Here is a 23,362-nt window from a genome sequence, read left to right on the forward strand (position 1 = left end):
TGGGAAAGTGCCGTCGAGAGGCAGATTTCCCAGCACTTGACGAGCGGCCGCTCAAGGAGTTTGACTGCTTGTCAAACACAGCCAAATGTTTTGATATATTTCATACACTTGACAATCAGCTCGAGGGATGGCGAAATGGTGGGGGTTGAGGGTAGGCCAAGATGAGAGCATTTCAAATAAATGACCCGTAATGTATTAGTTGGCCTGACCTTGAAAGAACACATCGACGAATACTTAACCCACTACAGAATTCTAAAAATTGTTCTGAGAGGTTATTCTTTTTCAATCAATTGACAAAAAAAAATTTTTTTATATTTCGAAATCAGTATAAAAGTTTTAACACGCTGCTAAGGAATTGTGTTTTGTTTTTTGAGCATATTTAAACTAACCATCAGTCTTTCTAGACACGTGTGTTTGCTAACATCAGTAGAATCTTACTTCCTAGTTTGCAATGTTAGTATTTAACATTGAGAAAACCTCAAGAACATTTTTGTAGAAGTAAAAGTTCAACAAAAATATAACTTTTTTAACACCATTTAATTTTGTACGTATTTATCGGAACCTAGTTGACATCGCAGGGTTAATTGTTTGTTTGTTTTCTGCCAGGCTTCAATACAACGTTTTTTTCCTCAAAGAACAACAATTTTTCTTTATTTTTCTGTATTTGTTCTAAACTCATTGTTCTCTTGGGGTAAAAGCGCTGGAAAATGTGTGGGCGAAGGAAGGGGAGGAAAACTGTGTGCCGCTTAGATTTCGGAGCTTTGTTTTGGGATTTTCTCAGCTCTCTTTTGCCACTTTAATAGCAATACCATTATCAGCACAGCACAGGAAAACCTGTGACAATAGCTAAAGTAAAACCTACGGCAAGTCGTTGGTAACTTGGTGCTCTTGTCTGTGTACAGAAACCAACCTGTTACAAAACATTCAACCAAAAGCAAAACACCTACAATATCAACAATACCGACAACAACTATTACGTCCACAGCAACAATACTTAGAGGAATAAAAGCAACAGGAACAGGAGCAACAACATGCAATAGTCATCCCATTAATGCAATGCATTTATTATGCATATGAGACCGAATTTACTGCGTGCATAAAGCCTTTTGAAGGTGAAAACAGGACTTGCTTGTGGGCAAATATATGGTTTGTGTTTATCTGCTCCTTTTTGAATTTATCTGGTCCTCAAAAGGCCATTGGGGAGCCAGGCTTGTTAATTATAAGTTCGTTTACCAAAAAAAAAGTTTTTATATATCAAATATTTTAGAAAAGACTATAGCCTTAATGTTGAAAAACATATTTTATTTGAAAAAATGTTAATAAAAATCAACAAAAGCTTTTATTTAATGATCCTCTTTTCGGATAATATCAATATATCATTATAATATCATTATTTGTATATTTACAACTTTAATTACATTTGGTATTAGGAACCACACACTTGAACATGCCGAACGGGGTAATTACTATCAATGAATATAGACAATTTTGCTCGTCTCCTGGCACGTTAATCGTATTATATTCCCCCTGCCTCATCGATAATCGAGTGCTATCATTTCGATTGCAGTTGGCCAACCCTACTCGACAATTTCCCTGCGAATTTAACCCCTCACGCGCTTCAAGTGGCCATTCATTATGGCCCTTAAACCAGACATTGCAGCGTGGCGAGGCCTAAAGCATTGCCCCGTTAGATGGCCAATTGATGGGCTGGGTTGGGTTGGGCCGTGTTTGGTTGGTAGGACTGCAATACGAGCCAGGCCGGGATGTAAGCTTAGGCATTATAATATAGTACCTGGCACGGCACTCGGGCTCGGGCTCTTGGCCTGTCTGTATAACCTTCTCTGGAATGGAGCAGGAGCTCAATGCACGTTCCGGGAGAAAGCACTTAAAATATCTGCGCACGCATGACTGATGATGACTACTTAGGGCCTGGCAGGATTTTCCATAGCTCCCTTCGCACAGGTGAGCGCAAAAGCTTATAAGTATTTTATATTTTACGGAATTGTTTGTTGTACGTGCCTTAAAGGCCACCCACATAATCGCAAGGCCTTCAACTTTTCACTCCTCACTGCCGGTGAAATTATCGAACATCGAGGGGCAAACATCAAACATGGCATTACAGAAACGGCCGAAAGACATCAGCATTTAATTGCCCCTAATGCGCCGGCAATGGCAAATGCAAACATGCCACAAGTGACGTGGCAAGCAATACACATATATTACATACGTATTTAAATGCATGTGCAGATATGTATCTTATGGCTTTTCCTGGCTGCCATTGACTGCAGTTCAATTATGTCTGACAACGACTGCATAATTATCGTAACGTACACAATGAAAATCATGACGATGTGGCCCAGAAAAACAAGGCTTAAATTGAACATCACCTTAATTAAATCAGTCCATCACACCGCTTACATTCATTAGTTTTGAACTCTGGCCAATTAGTTTAGATTAATTAAAGTTAGGCATTAGTCAAATGTGGTTAAGGACCAAGTTAATGTCAATTAATCATACATACGTAATATCTTTAAGCAAGCTAATGCATCAATTGCATTTTTGGCTTAAAAAGCATTCACACGCAATTTTTTACTTAAGCCAAAAAAAATTTTCAACTCAGCAAACCTTGTGTTTCGACTTTGTGAAAAACCTACATATGGTAAAATCAACAATTTTTTCCCCGACTTTCGTTGTCTGAGGTCAGCTGAGAGAAACCACGTATATATGATCCACTACAGCTCACTACGTGACCCTGACTCCATAAAGAGAATTTTTGCTTAACATAAGAAGAAAAACAAACAAGCCCGAATGAAAACAAACAGGAACTAAAGAAAAAACTAAATCCGCAAGAATAACAATAACGTTCAGTCGAGACACGGGTTCTATCACTTTCGTCGGCGCATCGTGTTTGTCTGACTGCTATTGTGACTTGAGTTACTTCATTTTGTGACTTTTTACCAATTTGTCTGATTTGCTTTTTGTCCCATTCATCTTTTCATTTCCCCCTTATGCTTGTCACAATGGGAAAAGCACGAGAAAAAGATTGGCAGAGGAAAACAGTTAAGCGCATTTGATGCTTCAAAAGCTCCAAGAAAGTCAGAAAATATTAAGTATGCGACTTGTTGATACGTTGTTATAAACACGAATTTTTCTTAAAAAAAGATGGTAATATAATCCCATTTTTTAAATAATTATAAAATATACATTTTAGACATTCTTTCAGAAACGTATATACATTTTCCTTTGTGAAGGAATCTCTCATAAACTAAATTTATTATTACAGTTATTCTGAAAGCCAGAAATTCAAAATTTTGCCTATATATATACTATTCTTTCCCAAAACAACATACTTCTTAAATTAATTTGCCTTCTTCAAAAAGCATCTTCATTTGCAATATAAGGTGTAATCGACAATATAATCAGAACTTTTTTGGAATGAAAAATAAATTGTAAGTTATAAGTTTTCGTTTAAGAATTAAAAAAAACTTTTCACGTATTTTTTAAGCTTATTTAATTTTACAACATATGATTATCTCATATACCCAAATCATTGCTTTCTCATACCCTGTAGAAAATTTCACAATAAATATTATGCTACTAAAGCTCTAAGAGAATTACATGACAGCAGCTCCACAATAGCAACAACAACTCCCGACGACATCTTGTCCTGCTCTTCATACATACCCTCCCAAAAAAAAAAAAAACAAGAGAGGGGAAGTGGTTGGAAAAAAGTATAAAGAAAGGAAAGAAATAAGCGTTATTATCGTTATTACGTGAGCAAAATACATACACACAGCGGCATCTAAGTAAAAATAACAACAACTACAGCAGTAAGCAGAACTATATATTAACAAACAATAACAAAAACCAGACGATGGGAAAAATGGAGGAAGGGAGCTTTATAAAGATGCCGATGACGAGGACGTCGAAAAAGGAGCAAACTACAAAGTCACCAAAGTGCAAGTGGAAGTGGGTGAAAAAAAAGGAAGGAAGATGCTCTGGTAACGTCAAGCTTGGAAGTGATTTCAGGGAGCACTTATACCACTTCTATATATTTTACTGCTCATATGAGTATAAACACATATATATTTATATCTACACATATATATACGAAACTAAATGGACACACGTACGTCGCCTTGGACGTGAAGTGCACTTATCAACAAAAAAAAGGGGGTCAAAATAAATTTGCGCTGAAGATGTGATAGAAAATAATAGTAAAACTGAGAGACAAGTATAAATAAAATACATGATTTATTTTACCCACACTATGTGTACTACCAAAATTGATTTGTAACTGCATAAAGGCAAATAAATCAATGGAAAATGACGGCTAAATTAGGCGGACACGTGTGGGAAATAAATAAAGGAAAAATATATAGTTTGTGGAAAAGGTTAAAAGTGACACAAACAAATACGTTTGAGTAGCGAAAGGCTTAATTGTAATCAACATTGGCACCAAATGAAATTAAAAATCCCTTGTATCAACAATTCCACAAGTAAAAACGCTGAATATTTCATTTCATAACATTTGTAATTGTTGACTTGTATACAAATTATAAAAAGGAATTACTTTAAATATCTCAGACGAGATAACAAATTAAATTGTAATAATAAAATTAACTTCTCCATCTCGAAATCCATTCGTAAACCCTTTTGGAGGCCATTAAATAGATTCCATGGGATCTGAATCGAATTTTATACCGCCGCTTGTTGTCCTATTCAAATTACGGCGGATTTGCAGCCGCCAGTCAACATATGGCCAACAAACGCCCTCCGACGGCTGACTTCCTTTGTGGGCATCAATGGGCTCCAAAAGCAGTATGGGGGTGAACATGGCAAATGCCATTGGATTTGAGCTGCTTATGCTGGGGATTTAGTTATAAATTCCCTGGTAAAGCGGGCCGAGATCGCTCCCCGTCGCTCTTTGCGAATTGAAATTTAATGCAAATGTAAATGTTGCAAAAACGAGGGGAAACAGAATCAGATTATTTGTAGCACACATTTGGGGGCCCTCCACTTGAGTGGGCGCAGCACAGCCTTGCGAGTTGCAACCCTTTCAGCAACTGCGCCATCCAAATCCAAATACACAGCTATTCAGATTTACATACAATTTTAATATGTTTTTATATGGATTTTATATATTTTCAATTTACGTTTTTTGTCTGTATTTCAATTTGATTTAATTTACACAAAAAAGGGGAGATCCTGCAGCTTATGTAAAGAGCTAAGGTTGGGCTGTTAAGCCGTTGTTTATTTTATTTTTGGGTGCGTCTTGTTTGAAGTTGACACAGTGTTTCGAAAAACAATGAAATATGCGCAACAAATACGCAAATAATGACAATATCCGACCAGCCAGAAGAAAAAATCTGTTACAATATTGAAACATTTTATGGGTAAAAAAATGGGAGTACTGACATCCTCCATTCACTACCGCACTTTAGTCTGCAATCATCTCCTCTGCAGACACTCGCCATAAAAAATGTGAACAGATACACGATGCACCCATACATCGACGCGAGCGTTACGTCCCTTTTCAGATTTCGTGGAAAGCTTTGGTCCCTGTTTTATTTTTTGGCTTTTACCCAATGCGCGACACTTAAAGGGCTTTAAAAACAAATTTATCTGCCATTTCCTCAAATGCCACCGGCTCAGCAGCCAACAGCAGACGCATCCTCCTCGACGATCTCATCCTGCGTCCAGGATTCAAGTTGCCTCCAACCAATCTCGCTTGCTTCCTCCTCTCATCAGAGACAATTGCATTTGCTGCAGAAAGGGGGAGTACTTCTGAAGGCATAGACACACTCAAATATTGATTTATCGAGTTGCTCACATGCTTTTCCCATATGTCCTGCCAGAACCTCCTATTTCCTTTGGACTCCTTTGTCCTGTGTTTCTCTTCTCCTTCCGCAAACAATAAAAAATGCTGCAATATGGGAAGGGGATGACAGGGGTGTGGAAATTCGCAACCGAATCACTTCAGGTTAACCTCAAGTCGTTCACACCTCCCTTTTTTCCTTTTTTTCTCACTGGCATAGTAAAAACTTTAAGTCTAATGACTTTTATAGATACTTCACATTAAATCCCTCTCCATCTCCTTTTCCCGACTTCACAATCTGCCTTTTTCCTGTGTGTGTGGTTGGATTTGGCCAATGAACTTGATTGTGGCAACAGAGTCTTAGTCGGGGATTGACACAACTCAAGTGGAAGAGGAGCCATCAGCACAAAAGGCCAAAAAGCTCATAATGCATTAAGCTCTCGTTTGGTGAAGGATGGGTTGCAGAAGCAGGAAAAGGATCTGAAAATGTACGAGCAGTAGGGGTAAGGCTAGCTAGTATAAGTGTTCTTATATTTTATTGGCCTCTTCCTTTATTGGATAGTATTTGATTATGCTTGATTACAGTTTATGCTTTATGACCTGCTTATTAGAGTATTATCTGGTAGTTAGATTGGAAAGATAAAGAAAAGCCGTCTTAGAACGAGAGTAAATTTAATAGAACTTAAAGGAAGCCTAATTTGTTATTATTTTGCATTTCGAGATAGTGTTTATATGAATTCGAAGTCAAATTAAGTATCTTAGGAGTTCATTATTATACAAATGAAATTCCATTGCCAATTCACTAAGATTTCTTTTATTTAAGTTTCAATTATTTCAGAATCGCAAGTAGTCAACGTTTTTTTTTTTATTTCTTATTTCTTACCCATTTATCATCGACAATGACGCTGCTGCAAAAGGACTCCCAGGACGAATTCTTACTTTGTTCCTTAACTGCGGGGAAACTGCAGTCTCCGAAGAGCAGAGGACAATGCAGCTTACTGACCACACCCCCAGGAAACAGAATAAAATCACCTCATATATATACATATATCCACTGAGCTTTATTACACACTTTTGGCACCAAGGAAACCCCCAACTGCCTCTCTCTCTTTCGCAATAAAATGGGCATAAGAAGACTACAAATTGCCAGAGGGTATATAAGAAGAGGTCTTGAACAAAAGTGGCACAACTTTATTGGCAAACAGAATGAATTCTTTAAATTGTCGCTTGGGTTGTGTACATTCTACACCAAAGGGAACCCACCTGATATCACTTACACAGTGTTTATCCATTTAAAAGCCTTGTTTAATTACAATGACGAACAATTGACAGCTTTTAATGAGACAAAAACACTGTGCAAATTGCGAGTAAAACATTTCGTTCTCATTCGCATTCCAACTTTTATGGCCTTCGATGGATGATGGGATTGCTTTGGCCGTTATACTCACAATAACCTCTCCTTTCTGGCCTTACCCCCTGACTTAGCCAGAAATTAATGGCCTAAAGGGAGAGGACGTGGGAGGACTCTTTATGGACTGCCAAATGGGGAGCAAGTGTAAACGAATGGAAGGAAAAGTAAAACAAATTCCAACTGCTTTTTACGGCAAATGGAAATGGAATTGGAATCAGAGTTAAAATCCGAATCGGAAGTGCAGCTGCCTAGGGATTAGAATTGCAAATTAGTTGGGGAAATTACTAAGGAGAATTAGATAATTAAAAGGAGATTGATGAGCTCAAGTTGGTTGGGTACACAAATATCTCAAGCATATTAGATCGACTTAGCTTAAAATTCTTCAATGGGCTTTACTATTTTTGAGCAATAAGTTCAATTTTTGAATGCAGTTTTTAGTTTTAGTAAATCGAAGTAAATTTGTCATTAAATACTGTATTATAGCACTTTGCGAGCACTTTCCACATAGTCAATTATGCTATCAATGACTAGAAGGAAATCAAATTAAATTATAATTACAAATATTTAGATGACTTCCCCTTTTGATCAAATTATATTTCATCCTTAAGGAATGTATTTGACGCTGGTATGGAAAAAACCGAAAAGTTGCAACTCAATTGGCTCCAAATTGTTAGCCAACTTGTGCATCTCAAGGCAAGCTGGTAAAAGTGCATAATTCTATAAAAGGCACACAAATTGAAACACAAACACAAGCTGGAGAGACTCCCAACTTGGCTGCCCTCCTCCGTAGTCAGTAAAAGAAAAGTTGGGCCGGCAGTCTGTGAGTTTCTATTAAAAATATTGTCAACTCAATACTGGCGGAGTAAGTGCAAGTAAGCGGGGATAAGGAAGTGGGCTGACTCTGAGTTGATTGTTGTAAACAAAGTTTTCATAAAGAATTTCCCCAACGTTACAGGAAAAAAAGGAAACCAAAAAAAAAAAAAAAAAAAAGGAAGCCGACAAATTGGCGAAACCTCCAAAAAGAATCACAACACAAGGCAACCCAGCCAGCTGCGGTTGGTGGCACAACAAATAAATTGACAATCCCCCACCGCCATTTACCCAGCCCAATCCCCCCCGTGTCTGAGCCACTCGTTATCATAGTTATGGTTGAGCCTTTAGCCGCAACCAGGCAACGATGAATGCTGCGGTTTATCCGGAAAACGGCAGGAGCAGCGGGCCAGGACCAAGGTGTTAGGCTGAGGCATAGAATCGGTAAAATCGCATGCTGCCGTTGGCTTTGCCATATACAGATGCCATGGCTCCTCCTGCGGTTGTTTCTGCCACAAATTAAAATGTGGTCGCGCTTAAATTCCCTCTCAAAATTTATTGTTTGCCGCCAGCTTGGCAAGGAGCCCAAGGAACAGGAACAAAGCCAACCAGTCAGCCAGAAATAGGCAAATAAGTTAAATGCTTTCTGGGCCAAATATTTATTGGCAACGAATGGGAACAAGTGCGAATGAGATCATGGAATGGTTTATGGACATTTTACTTCTATACTTATTTCTAGGGACATTTTACTTCTATTTGAAATATGCAAATATTTGTGCATTTTATTGAAACTTAACAATATACATTTCCAGTTTTAAAAAAAATAGTTTGAATAACTAACATTAAATCAGGTTTTTACTAAAACTGAAATAATTTCAAACGAATCCAATTACATTTAATTGTGACGCGGACTGGATTTACTCTTTTGTCTCTTTTTAAATAGATTTAAAATTCTTTTTGATGCAATCGTATCACACTGATACATTTTTTATGCCGCACATTAGTCAAACTGCCCAACAAAGTTATGAAATCTTTGCCGCTGGCATAATAAAAAACGTAAAAAAAAAAAGGAAATCTCCTATCCAACAGACAACACAAAAATGGCTGCCAAGGATAATGCGTTGCAAATGTCGACGACAATAAAAAGGATAATGCGACAAGTTGAAAACGAGCCAAAAGGCGACCGAATGACCGCCATTTCTGCCCAGAAAAGTTTTCACAAAGTGCAAACAATAAGAGGAAAAAAAAACCTTGTAAAAACATGAAACAGAAAGTTGAAAGCATTTAATGAGTTTATTGAACCAATTGCACAAGTTGCAAGTTGTTAGTTGCGAGTTGCATGTTGCGTCATTGAGTTTTGCAGAAAGCCAAAGAAATCCTGGCTTTGCCCTTCTCCTCTTGCCAACTGATTCTGGGCAGAAAAGCGCTTCCTTATCTTTCAGTTAAGAATAAATTAAAGCTTAAGTTACGGGCAGACTACGAGTTTTTGTGTGATTTGCCGGCTCTTAGAACTAATTCAGCCCCAGCTTCCAATCCAAAGCCAACTGCAATTCTTCTTGACCATTCGTCTTGGCCATTTTGCCCATATCCGTCCTAACGTCGCCAGGGTCAACAGTGCTGGCAAACGAAATTGCGGCAGACAGAAGTCATTTAAGGAGAATTTATGGGATTTTAACTGACATTTAAACAGTCGCCAAGAAACAGGGACAGATAGCCCGGGGAAATGAAGAGGAGCAACGGGTGGGGTGTACGGGAACTTGTCGACCAAGATTAGCGACTACTGTGCAACAAAATGTTATGGACAGGGCCGAATAACGAACGACTCAGTCGCCAGAGATCCAGGGATATGAAGAGAAGAAACGTCCCAAAAGGAGCAAAGCGAGAAAAATGAAATGTAATTACATTTGAAAATGGAAAGAGGGAAATGCAGAGGAAAAATGTAAACGACGGTCAGTCCAAGAACCATCTGGAGCCAATGGCCAGTTTCGGGGCGGTGCTAGCGAGCAAAAATCTCTGCAACATTTTCTTGTAATTAACTTCATGAAGATGTTCTCTCTTTAGGGGAAATGAAAAAGGAACCGAATGAAAAGAGCTCTGTTGACAGCTCAGCTTGAATAAAGATGTCTGAACGAAAGGGGAAAAAAGCAGGGAAAAAGAATGCTTACATTTATTTACCCACTTAAGGGAACTTATAATAACTGGGCAATAAACAAATCAACATTTTTAAAAACAAATGCGGGGTATAAATAGTCATGGAAACAAATAAATTACTAATCACCTTGTTTTAATGCGGAATCAAACAAAATATTCGATAACTATGATATCAAAGAAACATTGTTTGCCCATTTGTTTTAATTATTTAACATGACGCTTAATAGTTTATTTTGTTTTGTACACACAAATTACATTTCGGCGTTTTCAGATTTTAGCTCGGGGCAAATGTGTCATTGGGGAACTCTGCTTTAATTAAAGCCCTCATTTTAGGTTCCTAAAAAAATACATGATGAAATAAATAAATCCCAACCTTTATTAATAACATATAAGAGGTTTAATTTGTCGAAATTGATTCCAAACTTATTTTCTCATCTTTCTGGAAGTCAAAGTATGCATTTATAAAGGTAATTAAGGTAAAGCGAAGGTCAAATCAAATAATTTATGCAAGAGTGACCTCCTTATATTTCATAATTCACTTATGTAAGCCGTTTGAAAATATCCTTACCTTTAATACTGTTTAACACTTCAAACGTTTCTGTAAAGAATCAAGAAAGATATAATTAGTTGATTACAGTTTTATGTATAAGTTTTACGTTTAAGAAATTGGAAAGTTTGCAAGTGGAAAAGTTTAAAGTCAAAGCAAATGCTTGAAAAAGTTTATAAATACTTTAGAAGTGCCTCTTTTATGAGCTTTTAATTCAAATGGCTATTAGCAAGATTTAATTCGTCTCAACAATATTATCCTTTATGCTTTAATAATAAATACGCCTTTAAACAAAAAGATCCTTAAGACTTTATAAAAGCAAAAAACTAATGGCAAGTGAATAAAAGTACTTTTGTCGAAATAAGGTGTATAACTTAATTGACTGGAGCTCATAAAAAGTTCTGAGAGTTACTTCAAAGTTACATATTTTCATTCGCAAATATTCTGATTAAACTACATATATATTCAGATGCATGCATATTATACATATGAGCATCATTTTATGTAAAAAATCAACTTGAACTCAACAAGGTCGACCCCAATTTGATGCCCCCAGCAAAGTGTGAATAAAGGGGGTTTTTATAGGCAAGAGGGCTGGGGAAAACAGCGGGCTCGGAAACTGCCAAACCGAAAAATTTGCAACCACAATTTCTGTCTGTGATTTGCTGCTCTCCAGTGCGTTTTAGCATAATTCCATAATTTTTCAAAAATGTGTGGCATTCAGAGGGGCTATCCCAGAAACAATTTACTCGTTATACAGATTCTCTTCTCTTCTCCCATCCCCATCTATAGTTTTGTATTTTTTAACTGCACTTCTGAGTTTCTTCTTCTTGGCAGCAGTAGAAAACTGTGGCAACAGTAATCGAAAAGTTAATTCTCCGAAAAACAAGGTAATTAGTGTAGCAGTGCCCATAAAACCCAAGCGAATGTGCAAAAATAACGAGAAAAGTTTAAAAAGTGTTCAACAAAACGGCGATAGAAAAGGAGGAGAGGGGGAAGGGCGTAAAAAAAAGGGTCTGAAAAAAGTAGAAACAAGAACTACGAAGTGGGGAAAAGTGTGGCATTGTTGGTTGCAACTAGGCAAAGGCAAACACGACGTAATGAATGGCTCCGACTTGTTGGGAACAGGCTAGGGGTACAGGTGTACTTGTACAGTTAAGGGCCCCCAGGTAAAACTATAGTTTCAGCCGCAGCTCCAAATAAGGGTAACCAACCAACAACTGAAAGATCTCGTTAGGTGTTGCCAAGGTTCCCAAGTATGCAATGAGTGCATAAAATGTTGGATTCGTTACTGATTCCATGTCAAGGTTTAATTTGCTTTCATTTTCTTTTGGCGAGTTAAATTTGGCTTTTCAAACCTATTCAATAGTCCTCCTTACAGTCGCTTTTGAACTCAACACAGAAGTAAAAATATTGCATATTGTTAAAGAGAGATTTGCATATCTATCTTAAATATTTTTTGTTTTGGTTCAAAAACATAAATTCAAGTGGAATAAAACACAAATTTTAAAATATCTAATACCTAAAAAATAAATTATATTTAAAGATTTCACTACACGTCTTTTTTATACACTGTTTTCTTTCTTTCTTTGACCGATGGTATCAAAGTAATCGAATTATTCAATTAAGTCCCAGCCAAAACCATATTGGCTGCGAATCTGTATAACTTCGGCCCCAGATAGAGCCACTCTTTTGGACCACTCACATGCACGAGCACCCAATTAATTAATAAACAAAACTTTTCGCAATACCCTTCGAGTGCTGCATCCACACACGCGCGCAGTGAAACAACTTTTTGCCGACTGTCGTTTGTTATGCCAAAAACTTGAGTTCGCCTACCGCACATGCAGGAAACCCTTTACCTTCCCCTCCAGCACATTTTCCACCCACCGCCTCTAGTTGCGCCTAATGACAAACATGAAGTTTTTGCCACCACATCAATCAAAAGTTTTTCATCAACGTCATCAGAGTTATCACCATGGCCGCAGGCGGCACTCAGATAAAAACAAACACCCACAATCACACCCAGAAATATAGAAACAACAACGACAACAACAGCAATAACACGCCACTGCCAACACCCAGAGACATGTTGACAAACAAGAACAACACAAGCTAGCCAAGAAGACAATAATGGCAAAAAGAGCAAACTGCCAAAAGCGGGAAAAACTTAAATTATGAACGGACAAGCGGTGAACACGCGGCGTATACGTAATTTTCCACGGTCTTGTGGCGGCTGCTAAATGTCTGCATAATTTATGGATTTAAGAGCAACAACATCGACCGCAGCAGCCACCACAACGAGCAGTTGAAACCGAAGAAGAACAGGAATGGTGGGATTGCTGATGCTCTCGCACCTTAAATAAGAGAAATGGCCGCCATAAAATGCCAACAGGAATAGCAAAGTGGAAGTGGAACGATCAGGGGGAAATATCATCAGCCGACCAACTAAATAACTCAAATAAAATGCCTTGAATTCCGCACAAATCTTTTTAACTTGCTCCAACGGTATGATGGAGAATGATGCTGTTGCACATAGACACTGGTAGAAACAGAAACTGTTGAAAGTCTCAGATCAAATATATCATTATTAAACCAGTTTCACATTTAAATTTGAATAATACAAAATATTTGCAGCGGTCGAAATCATACGCATTTCATTTAAATGTGTATTAAGAAAACAGGTCAATTAAATAAAATTAATTGGAAAGAACATAAATATAATAAATTTCATATCGTTTAGTTGTACATAAAGTTTTATTTTAAGTTTATTTTATCAGTTAAATATATTTTTGGTAGCCCCTTTAATATTTTCCAGTGTAATATTGATAGACCAAGCGCACTTAATCTTCTTTATAGGACCGAGTAAAAAATATATAAGATGAAGAGGCAGAAGGTCGGACATAGCCAGAGAAGCAAACATAATCAGCTTCATCATCAGTGCGGTGGCAAGTGGGAGGGTGGAAGGTGGAGGTTACTGAGGTGGCAGATTGCCACACCTTCGCCTATACGACGTGGCCATGTCATGAATCAGACTCAGCCGGAGGAGGGGCAGGGGTGGGTTGGGGTACTGCTGTCACCATCAACATCTTCATCTTGCTCTTATTCTTCCCAACATCTTCATCTTTCAAATGCGTTTAATTATGTCAAAGTAGGAACCTTTTTTTTCTGCTTTCTTTTCGACATGGCTTTCTACCTTCTCGCTTTTCTTGATACTGTCCTCTGGGAAACACCCACGAATGGATAGTCACCTTACAGAAATAAAGCAGTAGGAAAGTGTAGGAAACAGATAAATATATGTAGATGCTCTTCAAGTTTGGCTCGCCAAACCTCGTATTAAAGCCATGTGTAAGATGTGTCATTTCCATTTTATTTTCATCGCAACCCCCCGCACAATCCCAACGTATCGCTTTTTGCATTTGTTTCATTTGTGCGACGTTTCACATTAAGCCTGACAGTCGGGCTTTTGTGCATAATCGTGATGCCGTTAGCTCCGGCTTTAGTCCTGTTCTCCGGCTCCAACTCTGGTCCTGCTTTCTGGCTCTGTCCCTTCATTTCCTTTAGTTCTTCCCTTAGAAACCAGCCCCGACCCCGCCAGTCATTCTGCCTGCTGATGGAAATAAGCTACCAATTACTAAAGTGTTTCACTCTAAAGCCGTTGCAGTTGTTGTTGCTTCTGATTTTGCTTCGGTCGCTGCTTTTGATTCTGTAACTTCCTTTCTGCTACAAAATTCCTTCAACTGCTGATCTGGACTTGAACATGGACATGGAAATGGACTAAACTTCTGAACGTTTGCATTGGTCGGAGCTACAGGCAAAATAACAACGAAGCTGGACATTCTGAAGTGCAAGAAATGAATAAAATTGAAACGTACATACTCATTCTGGCTTTTATATAACCAGTACTTTGAACATCGAATTCATAACTATCCTTAGGGTGTGCAGTAAAAAGAATGGTGTTGGTAATTTAAGATAATCTTTAAATATATTGATTGACTTGTTTGTTGCGACCAAACTTAAAAGTATCTTAAAAGAAGACATAGATTAGGTTTATACATTTTAGTATAAACTGTTCCTTAAATATGACTAACTTTAGCATCTTTATACGAAATGTTTTAAAGTATAAATTTTGCTTTTAGACTCCATTATCTAGTCGTGATATCATTTCTTATTGAAAATACAGAAAGCGTGCTCGGACTCAACATCCGTAAAAACGACCCACTTTCTCGTCACGTTCAGTTTTTTTTTATCTAGATAATAACTTATATCAAGATACCATTATTTCCGGAAAGTTCACGGCTTTAACATCTATGTTTAAAAAATGATTATAAATTATTTCAATATTGTTAAAGTCTCACAAAGTGATTCGGCCCACTAATTAGTGCTAAGAACATCGTGGAGCATTATTCGAATCAAACTTTCCCTTTGCTCTCATGTGATGGCTTTTTCAATTTTTATTCAAGCGCATATACGCACACACACTAGTGTGTCCATCATCATTTTAGCATTGCAGATTTAATTTCGTCAAAGTGGAAAAGTCAACCGAAAGGTCGCCGACGGCAGACTACGCACCAATGAGTGCCACACCAAAACACTCTGATTCCTACCGCTCTGAACCCCTCAAAACGAACACTCCGGGCCAAATTCGCTTCATGCATATGCGTGTGACCCACAGATGGTAGCAGGACTAAGGATAGCAGCAACAACCAGGACGAAAGCAAACATAAGGCGACAAAGAACTTTGAATAGTCGCGGTGGGTTGATAGAACAATTTTAAAAATTATTAGAAAACTCTTTAATTTTTGAGCTTTTATTTAAATCCCAGTCACAACACAGATATAATTTAAAGTATTTTGATGAAAACAAATATACTGACTAACGAGAGCGGAAAATGAAAACCAACTAATTGAATTACATTTTACGGCCCTTGAGAACTGCATTTTTAGAAATTCCTCAAATAAATAAATGAAAAGCTTTAGATTAGTTCAGCATAATACATAATATCTAATAAAATCACCACTCTTTTTACACTAGTGTACAAACAAATCTATAATATTATATTTTTAATATTTTTTACTTTTAACGAGCATTACATTGCCTAACAATTTTAGTTAATTAGTTAATTTAAATCTGTGTAAAAGTGTTGTAAAGCCCAAGCGTTAATAGTATATCAATTTACAATCGAGCTTCGGCCCAATAGATAACACCTTGAAGTTTTCACTTAACCCTCGCCTCAGACCCAAACTTGAATACTAATGACATTTGCTATCTGTTCATTTGTCTTTGCTGTTTTCCATTTTTTTTGCGTTCGGAGCTTGTCAAAGGGTTAAACGCCAGAGATGGAGAAGGAGACAGCGACAGCTGCTTACTCGCTCTAACTAACCGTACTCGACACGTTCCACTTGGCTGGGTCAATATGCTGGCGGATTTGCTGTGCCCTGTAATTAAACACTCTTTCTGGGGGGGGAAATCGAAAGGGGAAGTAAATTCTTGTGATTGTGAGCTAAAGGTGAATGTCTTCCCTTCGCACCGCTAATTCCCCTACCCATCTACGTCTACAAGTTTATTCACCGAAATTAATGAGTATCTTTGAGTGGGCACCCGAGTTCATTCCTCTCATCGAGTAGACCAACTTTAAAGACCCAATTCAGTCATCTAACGTTTATTTCGGTCCACAGAACGGAGCTCCCAATTTTCCTGTCATTCCCATTTAATTGACAACTGTTGGCTTTCTGCTTAATTGAACTGATGCTTAATCTAGCTCCCATCGCTTTCGCAGCCCAAAACTCAAGCACACACACTCACATCGTTTGTTTTATTTGCGGGAGCCTGCTAAACAAATAAATAAATCAAGATATAAGCAAAGAAACACTCGGGATCCCAAATGGATTCAAAATAGTTGCAGTCCATCCGTGAAGCTGTCGACTTCGTGCCGGTCATAAAGTGAAGAATCCACTTGCCAAGTTGAGCACTCGAGGACCTCTGGTGTGGGCAGTGCATAAATTTTATAAATACATTTTCAGCAGCACATCACTCATGGTCAGTCCAAACAGGACCAAACTGCAGTCATATAGTACCCATTAAATTTTGGTTGAAAAGGTATTTTAAATTTTAAAAGATCTTCGTTTCGACATACCTTGTAAAATTTATAATATAGTATTTCTTATATGAATGCAATACATTAAATGAAAACTATCAATGCAGGAATATACAAATATTACAATATGTATTTTTTAATATCAAGCTATATTTTCGAACTGATTGTAACCAAGGTGCTTTAGTCTAAACATTCTCTGCTGAATCGAGAAACGAACTTACTTTTGTAATTTAAATAGTTTCTTATGGAATGATTTGATTCTAAAATATGTAGTTCCATCATACAAGGAGATATCTCTGTAGTCGTTACATTTGCCAAAAACAAAAGCTCACTTATTTTTGTTCATTTCGAGAGAAATGAATTCATACAACAGAAGTAATCTCTGGAATTTTTCGGACATGATATCTCCGCCTGGACCCACATTGAACACATCGTCGGCATCAGCATCAATGTCAGAGGGGTTGCACAAAATGCATTTTGAATATTTATGAAACATGTCATGCCGACACCCCCTTCGATCAAATGCGTACAGCATAGTCATCATTCAAAATAATCGAGCCAACGTGTTTCTGTCTTGAGGATAGGCAATTCATGAATATGGAAAAGAGCCTATAACACAAACGCATCCTGGGCAGCTTAATAACAAAGTGTCAACTTCAACAGAATTGCCTTGAAAATTTGCTGGAAAAGTCTCTGACCTCGTTTGCCCTGATTGCCTTGTTAGCAATTCTGTTGTGGCTACTAAAGGGCTTTGAGTTTATCCAATTTATTAGAAAACTATTTGCAATCCCGGACAACAAAACGTGATCATCGAAAAGTTGTAGGGATTGCGAAAATTTTCGGCGTAAACAATTATTGAGAACTATGCTGTTTTATTGTTTGAATCGAACCGGTATTCAGAGAGCAACACTCTACTTTTTTAACAAAAACAAAGAAAAACGTAAGTTTTCTGGCATTTAACCATTAAACCACCAATAGACTTTTATAAATAATTCTGAACTAATGCAACAAAAAAACATTTTTTGGGTACCATTATCACTGATTTACAGACCATTTCAAAATTATTTAAAATGGGTTAAGCACTTAAAGTCCCTGAATATATTTCTAAATTCACAGCCCATTTCACTCCAGTTGTACATCTGATGGTAGTGCAATTCAAAATACATTTATAAAACAGGGAATTAAGTGAACAATAATCAAATCCATAGAAACGGTGTAATCTAAAAATGCATCTCCACTTGATGGGCTATTTTCAATTAAGTATTAGAGGGACAAAATAAATTCAATTAGATGCAATGCCATAGATTTGCTTTTATTGATGTTTCTTATTTTTGCATTTTGTTGAAACCATGGAACGAAAGATTTATGGAGTAAATCAATAAATGCAATTGACAGGGAATTCGAGTGAGGCGGAGAATCCAGAAAATGAACTATGGCACAAATGTACATATATCCCCGTACGCTGCCCACTTTTGTTGCTGCCGACAAAACCCAAAAAGAGTCCGACAAACTAATTCAATCTTTGCCGCTTGTCCACGTTTATCACTGATTTTTCGTGACACCCACCCCCCAATCCCAATGCCCCTGTCAGTGTTTTACAGCGAAAAGGGGGTGAAGAGTCCATTTGTGTGAATTGCATTTTTATTTGTATAGAATTTTCATAGCGAGCTCCTCCTGACATTCACACATGTCCCTGTCCTCTGGCAGGATATTCGACTTTCCAGGGGGGCTGTGGATGTGAATGTGGATGTGGATGGCGGCACGAGGCGGGCGTTGTCTCGTGTTGCTTTGACAGTTTTTTGGCAAACTGCCAGACGGGCCGAGCGAGCCACCGGCAATGGAGTGCACTCATCGAGAACAAAAGGGATAGCAATTGGGAATAGTTTGAAGTACGGGATACCCTCTAATTAAAAACAATGGCAACCAATGGAAAAATAAAGCTGTTTAACAATTGTTTGGAACGACTAATGCAACTCATTTACTGATTTTATTAAATTATCGCAAAACATAAGAACCTTTCAAATGAATGCAATAACTAATAGGTAAGTCTATTCTGTCTAACAAATAATAAACAGTTTATACAACTCCCCAATTTTTGTAAACATAAATTATCATAATTAATTAAATTCAAACTCATTTCTATTCAACAGTGACTAATCATCTATCACAAATCATAAACAGATGTCAATAAAACAACACCATGCTAAATTAACAAATTGATTTCAACTTTCGGTTACCATTATGAAATCATGAAAGCAAGCTTAATTCAACATTTACAGGATACACTACAAACAGAATACTGGGGTATCAGATACAAGGCTATGTCCGAGTTACATACATATACCGATATAGGTGGAGATAGAGAGATTGGGATAAAGCAAACAATGCGTGCGGAAAATTTAGCACGCTCTACGTGCCATGGCGGCAAATAAAAAATTGAAGTAAATTTGGCAACTGGCTACAGAGTCGTTAGAAGGACGTTTTGGGCTGCCAGGGAAATCCCTGGCGTCACTATTCGGCCCCTACCGAACCCTCTTCCCCTCGGACTACAATGAAATCCGCTCAAACCAAGGCCCCAACTCAAGTTCAGCAGTGCGGCAATGCAGTTGAAAGGACTGGCCGAAAGAGACAGGGGGACAGTCAGACATAAAGTCCTCCTGCAGACGGCAGACATCCTGTCGCCAGGCTATCGCCATTTCTTTTTTCAGCTGCTGCGTATTCAGATGCAGCTTAGGCCATTAGCGCCCGTGTTCTTCGATTGGTAAGAACACAAGAAAGCCATTGGGATTTCGGTGTAAATTTGGTCAACTACGAATTGGCACGAGTTTTTTTTTAACAAGTATTAAAACCTTCTCCATTATCAAATTTGTTCTTGGAAAATCACTTGAGCTTATTATTTTTAAGCAATTTATTATAAACGGAGATGAGTTTCCGGAAAAAATTGATATAAATTGAATTGAATTGTCTTAAAATAATAAAAGTATTTGTGGATAAATATTAAAACTTTACTTCAATTTAAGAAACATTTGCAACTTACATAACTGGGCAAATGATTCAAGATTTAAAGCGTGGGGGCCTCAACTAGCCGCAGTGCCAGCAGCGACAACGTATACGCACCGTTGGACAACGGCGGCAGCACCAACAGCAACAACAGCAATTGGCCAACGAGTCTAATGAATGCCCAACTATGGCCAGCTGGGCCACAGCCAACCCACTAACCTGGCTCGAACCGAAGCAGGAGGAAATATACATTATGGTGGCGGGAAAAGCGTGGCCCAAGCAACTTATTAATATGCAGAGCCAGCCAGCAGGTGTCTTTGCTACCGTTTTATGCCACAATTTGCGCCACGTGCGGCTGCTGCTGCCACTGCTTTTCCTGCTGCTGACAAGGCTTTAATAATGCTGCCACTCGGCTGCGTTCGCCTGGCTGCCAAAACGATTTCTTTGCTCAGCTGCAGCTCGAAATTAACAATTCGTAGCTCATTTTTATGCCAGCAGGGTGGGCGAAAATCCAAGGGACGGGGGACCACTTGCAGCGACAATTAGTTGAGTTATTGGCAGCAAGTTGGTCCTGTGTAAACCCCTCTCCAGCCCAAACTTCTCTCAGACCGAGTAATTTTGTAGCCTGACAAACAGCAAGCACAGAAGCAACGCTCAAAAGGAAATGTTAGGTTTTTTCAGGCTGAGTATTAGGTTAACCTAAATATTTTTAAAAGTATAAACCACTGCATTTCATATATCTTTGAAGATAGAGAGGTACAATTTTTAAAAAGTTCAATAATAAAACCGAATAACTTTAATATTATTTTTAGCATATGTTAGTTTTCAAACTATTTCAATTAACTTTTATATTGGTAAAAGGAATATCTTCACTGAAACTATAATTATCTTTAAGTAAATACAAATACAAATTTTTAATATTTATTTAGCGTGCCAAAATGCCCTTGCCCCATATTTTCGACACTGTATTAATCATTTCCCTTAGGTGTTTTCTGGTATATTTTTAGCCCCCGCATGTGGGTTGATGATCGGCTTGTTAGCTGTTCACCCCAAACCCCCGTCCCTTACCTCAAACTCAATCCACTTTAATTTAAGGACACAGTTAGGCAAAGGATTCGAGGCAGTCGCTGTCAACGCATAGTTGTTGGCAAGGACAACGGCAGGCGAGGAGGCGGAATCAGCAGGTTTAGAAGTTGCAGTAACCACAGCAGCAACCTCCACCCACGGACGGATGCTCATATGCTCAGTTCCTCTGACAGGTCAGAATACCTGGCCACAGGCCAACTGCACACTGGACCCGTCTCTTCTGGTTGGCCAGTCAGCCGGCACAAGGACTTGCAACATGCCACAATGGCAGGAGGAGGAGCAACGAGTAGGATCTAAGGCACATGATGAGCACTAAGCAAAAGTAGCAGTATTAGGAGCAAAATCAGAAGGAGGAGCTGCAATCCCAGCAATCCACAAATTGACTGCTGAACATGTCAAGTGATTGAAGCCTTCCTCGAACTCTTAACGACGAGGACGAATTGTGTGTCCGTTGCCATGTATCCATTCAGTTTCCGGTTCAGGATGAGAAGTCAAATCGTATCAAATGCTGCACTAAGCCAACTCATCCAATTTGTATTGTCTAAAATCTGATTTGACCTTAAAGTGGCTTTCTTTTTTAAATAAAGAAAGTTGTATTCATAAATAAGAAAATATAGTTACAAAAACAAATGGACTACTCAATTTTTTTTGTTCAACTAAAAATGTTTTTTGTAATTTGTTTTAAAAAATCTTTTTAATTCTTTCTGTTGTGGGTAGTACGAGTATATACGTTGAAATGTATATAAATCGGTTGGCCGAAGTTTGTTTCTCTTCTGGTTTTTCAATTACTTTTAAAGGCAACAGTTTAAATGGATATGGACAAACTAAAACATCTAATCACAAACTGTTTTGTTATCCACAGCCTCAACGACATTTTCATTAGGTTTGCTTTCTACGGTTGTGTGCGTATACGTAACGCAATTTGATGAGCAACTTATTGCACATACGCAGTGGTGAACGGTCCTCCGCCTTCATCCTGGCATTTCCCACGATTCGTTTTTGTTTTTTTTTCTGTGTTTTTTGTTGCCTTTTTTTGGTAGTCACGGCTGTGTCTGACATTTCTTGATGTAACCTTTTTTTTTGTCGAGCAGGGGAATGAACTGGTGGTGGTATTCAACTCTGACGGTAACTGCGACTGTAACTTGCACCGTTTGGCAGAAGCAGCAACGGCGGTGGCAGAAGAGGAAGCTATAAACCTGCTCAATGCACAAGGTTTCGCAGCCGAGGGAAATGTCAACGAAAGCTACAAAAATGCAAAATACATTGGCAAAAAAGAGAGGATACCCATAAAAAAAAGGGGGGAAATGTAAAGAAGAATTCACGCCAAATGAAATCTGCAACGAGTCTGACGCATTTAACTGTCAGTTTGTCTTAGCGAATCGGTCGTAGGATACGCCGTCGTCATGTCTCATTGTGCTGCCTGCCCCTTCTATTCCGGCGAAAAAGGAGAAGCCAAGGATCCAGACGACAGAAGGGCGAGGCAGGATGGTTATCCAACCGAGGAGAGGCGAAACGCAATGCGCGTAAAATAAACAAATTTCCGCAGACGACACTCAACTATGCAAACAGTAATTGGAGCAGGCAGCGGGCGGGCGGAGACAAGTCGAAGAGTTGAGAGATGCTGGTGGGTGGCGTAAGCACAGGTAAAAACTTTACCCACAACCAAAAACTGAAACTGAAATTCAACGAAATAAAACAACAACAATCACGGCAAGCTACAAGTTCAGTATAGGGGCCGTGGAAATCCAGAGATATCCTGTAAAATTGTTTATGGTATAAAAGAAAATATTTTAGAGCTAGTTTTTTAATGTAACTATCCAAAGTTTTCAAAATATATTATTCGTATAGTTTAAGGCCACAAACCATTTGTATGTTGTCATGCGATAACACTTCGAGGATATCTTCTTGAAAATTCAATATCTACCATCTTAATATTTACAGGGTATGCGCATGGAAACCGTAACTCAAAGCTAACGTGGGTGAAGGCAACGGATGGCGGCAGCAGGTCGCTAGGATCCACAGGATTCACGGTGGATTCATATAACGCAAGACAGTTGGCGGTAGAGAAAGAGACGGAGAGGTACCAAAAAAAAAAAAAACAAAACGAAAGGGTAGCGGTTGTGGGCCAGCGAGAGAAATGTTTCTGCAAATGCAATATTGTTATGCTGTAATGGTATAAAATGTATGCATATGTTTTACACAGGATACAGGATGCTGCAAACGAGACATGACCGAGGAAAGGAAAGCTGCTGGAGCAGGGGACTACAGGGTTGCAAAGAAAAAGGATCACGGGAAGGCAGGAAGCCGCCGCTTTTTGGCCTCCGTTCTCGGAAAATTAAAGAAAACAACATAGCGAAATTCGCTTACGGAAAAGAATTCCAGCAATGAGAGAACAAAGAGAAAAATGAAGACGAGAATGAAAATTGAATGAGAAACACAATT

The 23,362-nt window shown here is 38.3% G+C and overlaps 1 protein-coding gene across 2 annotated transcripts in view; it reads right to left on the minus strand.

The window, feature by feature from the left end:
• The window catches only part of LOC108037036 (cadherin-87A), a 59,280-nt gene that overhangs the window by 15,411 nt on the left and 20,507 nt on the right, over positions 1-23,362 (minus strand). For both annotated transcript variants that reach the window (XM_044458856.1, XM_044458855.1), the window contains one exon: positions 10,759-10,788. The gene's annotated coding sequence lies outside the window, so the exon portion shown is untranslated. The remainder of the gene's footprint in view (positions 1-10,758; positions 10,789-23,362) is intronic.

This window comes from Drosophila rhopaloa, unplaced genomic scaffold, assembly GCF_018152115.1.
Source record: "Drosophila rhopaloa isolate 14029-0021.01 unplaced genomic scaffold, ASM1815211v1 contig_178, whole genome shotgun sequence".
Lineage (NCBI taxonomy): Eukaryota > Metazoa > Arthropoda > Insecta > Diptera > Drosophilidae > Drosophila > Drosophila rhopaloa.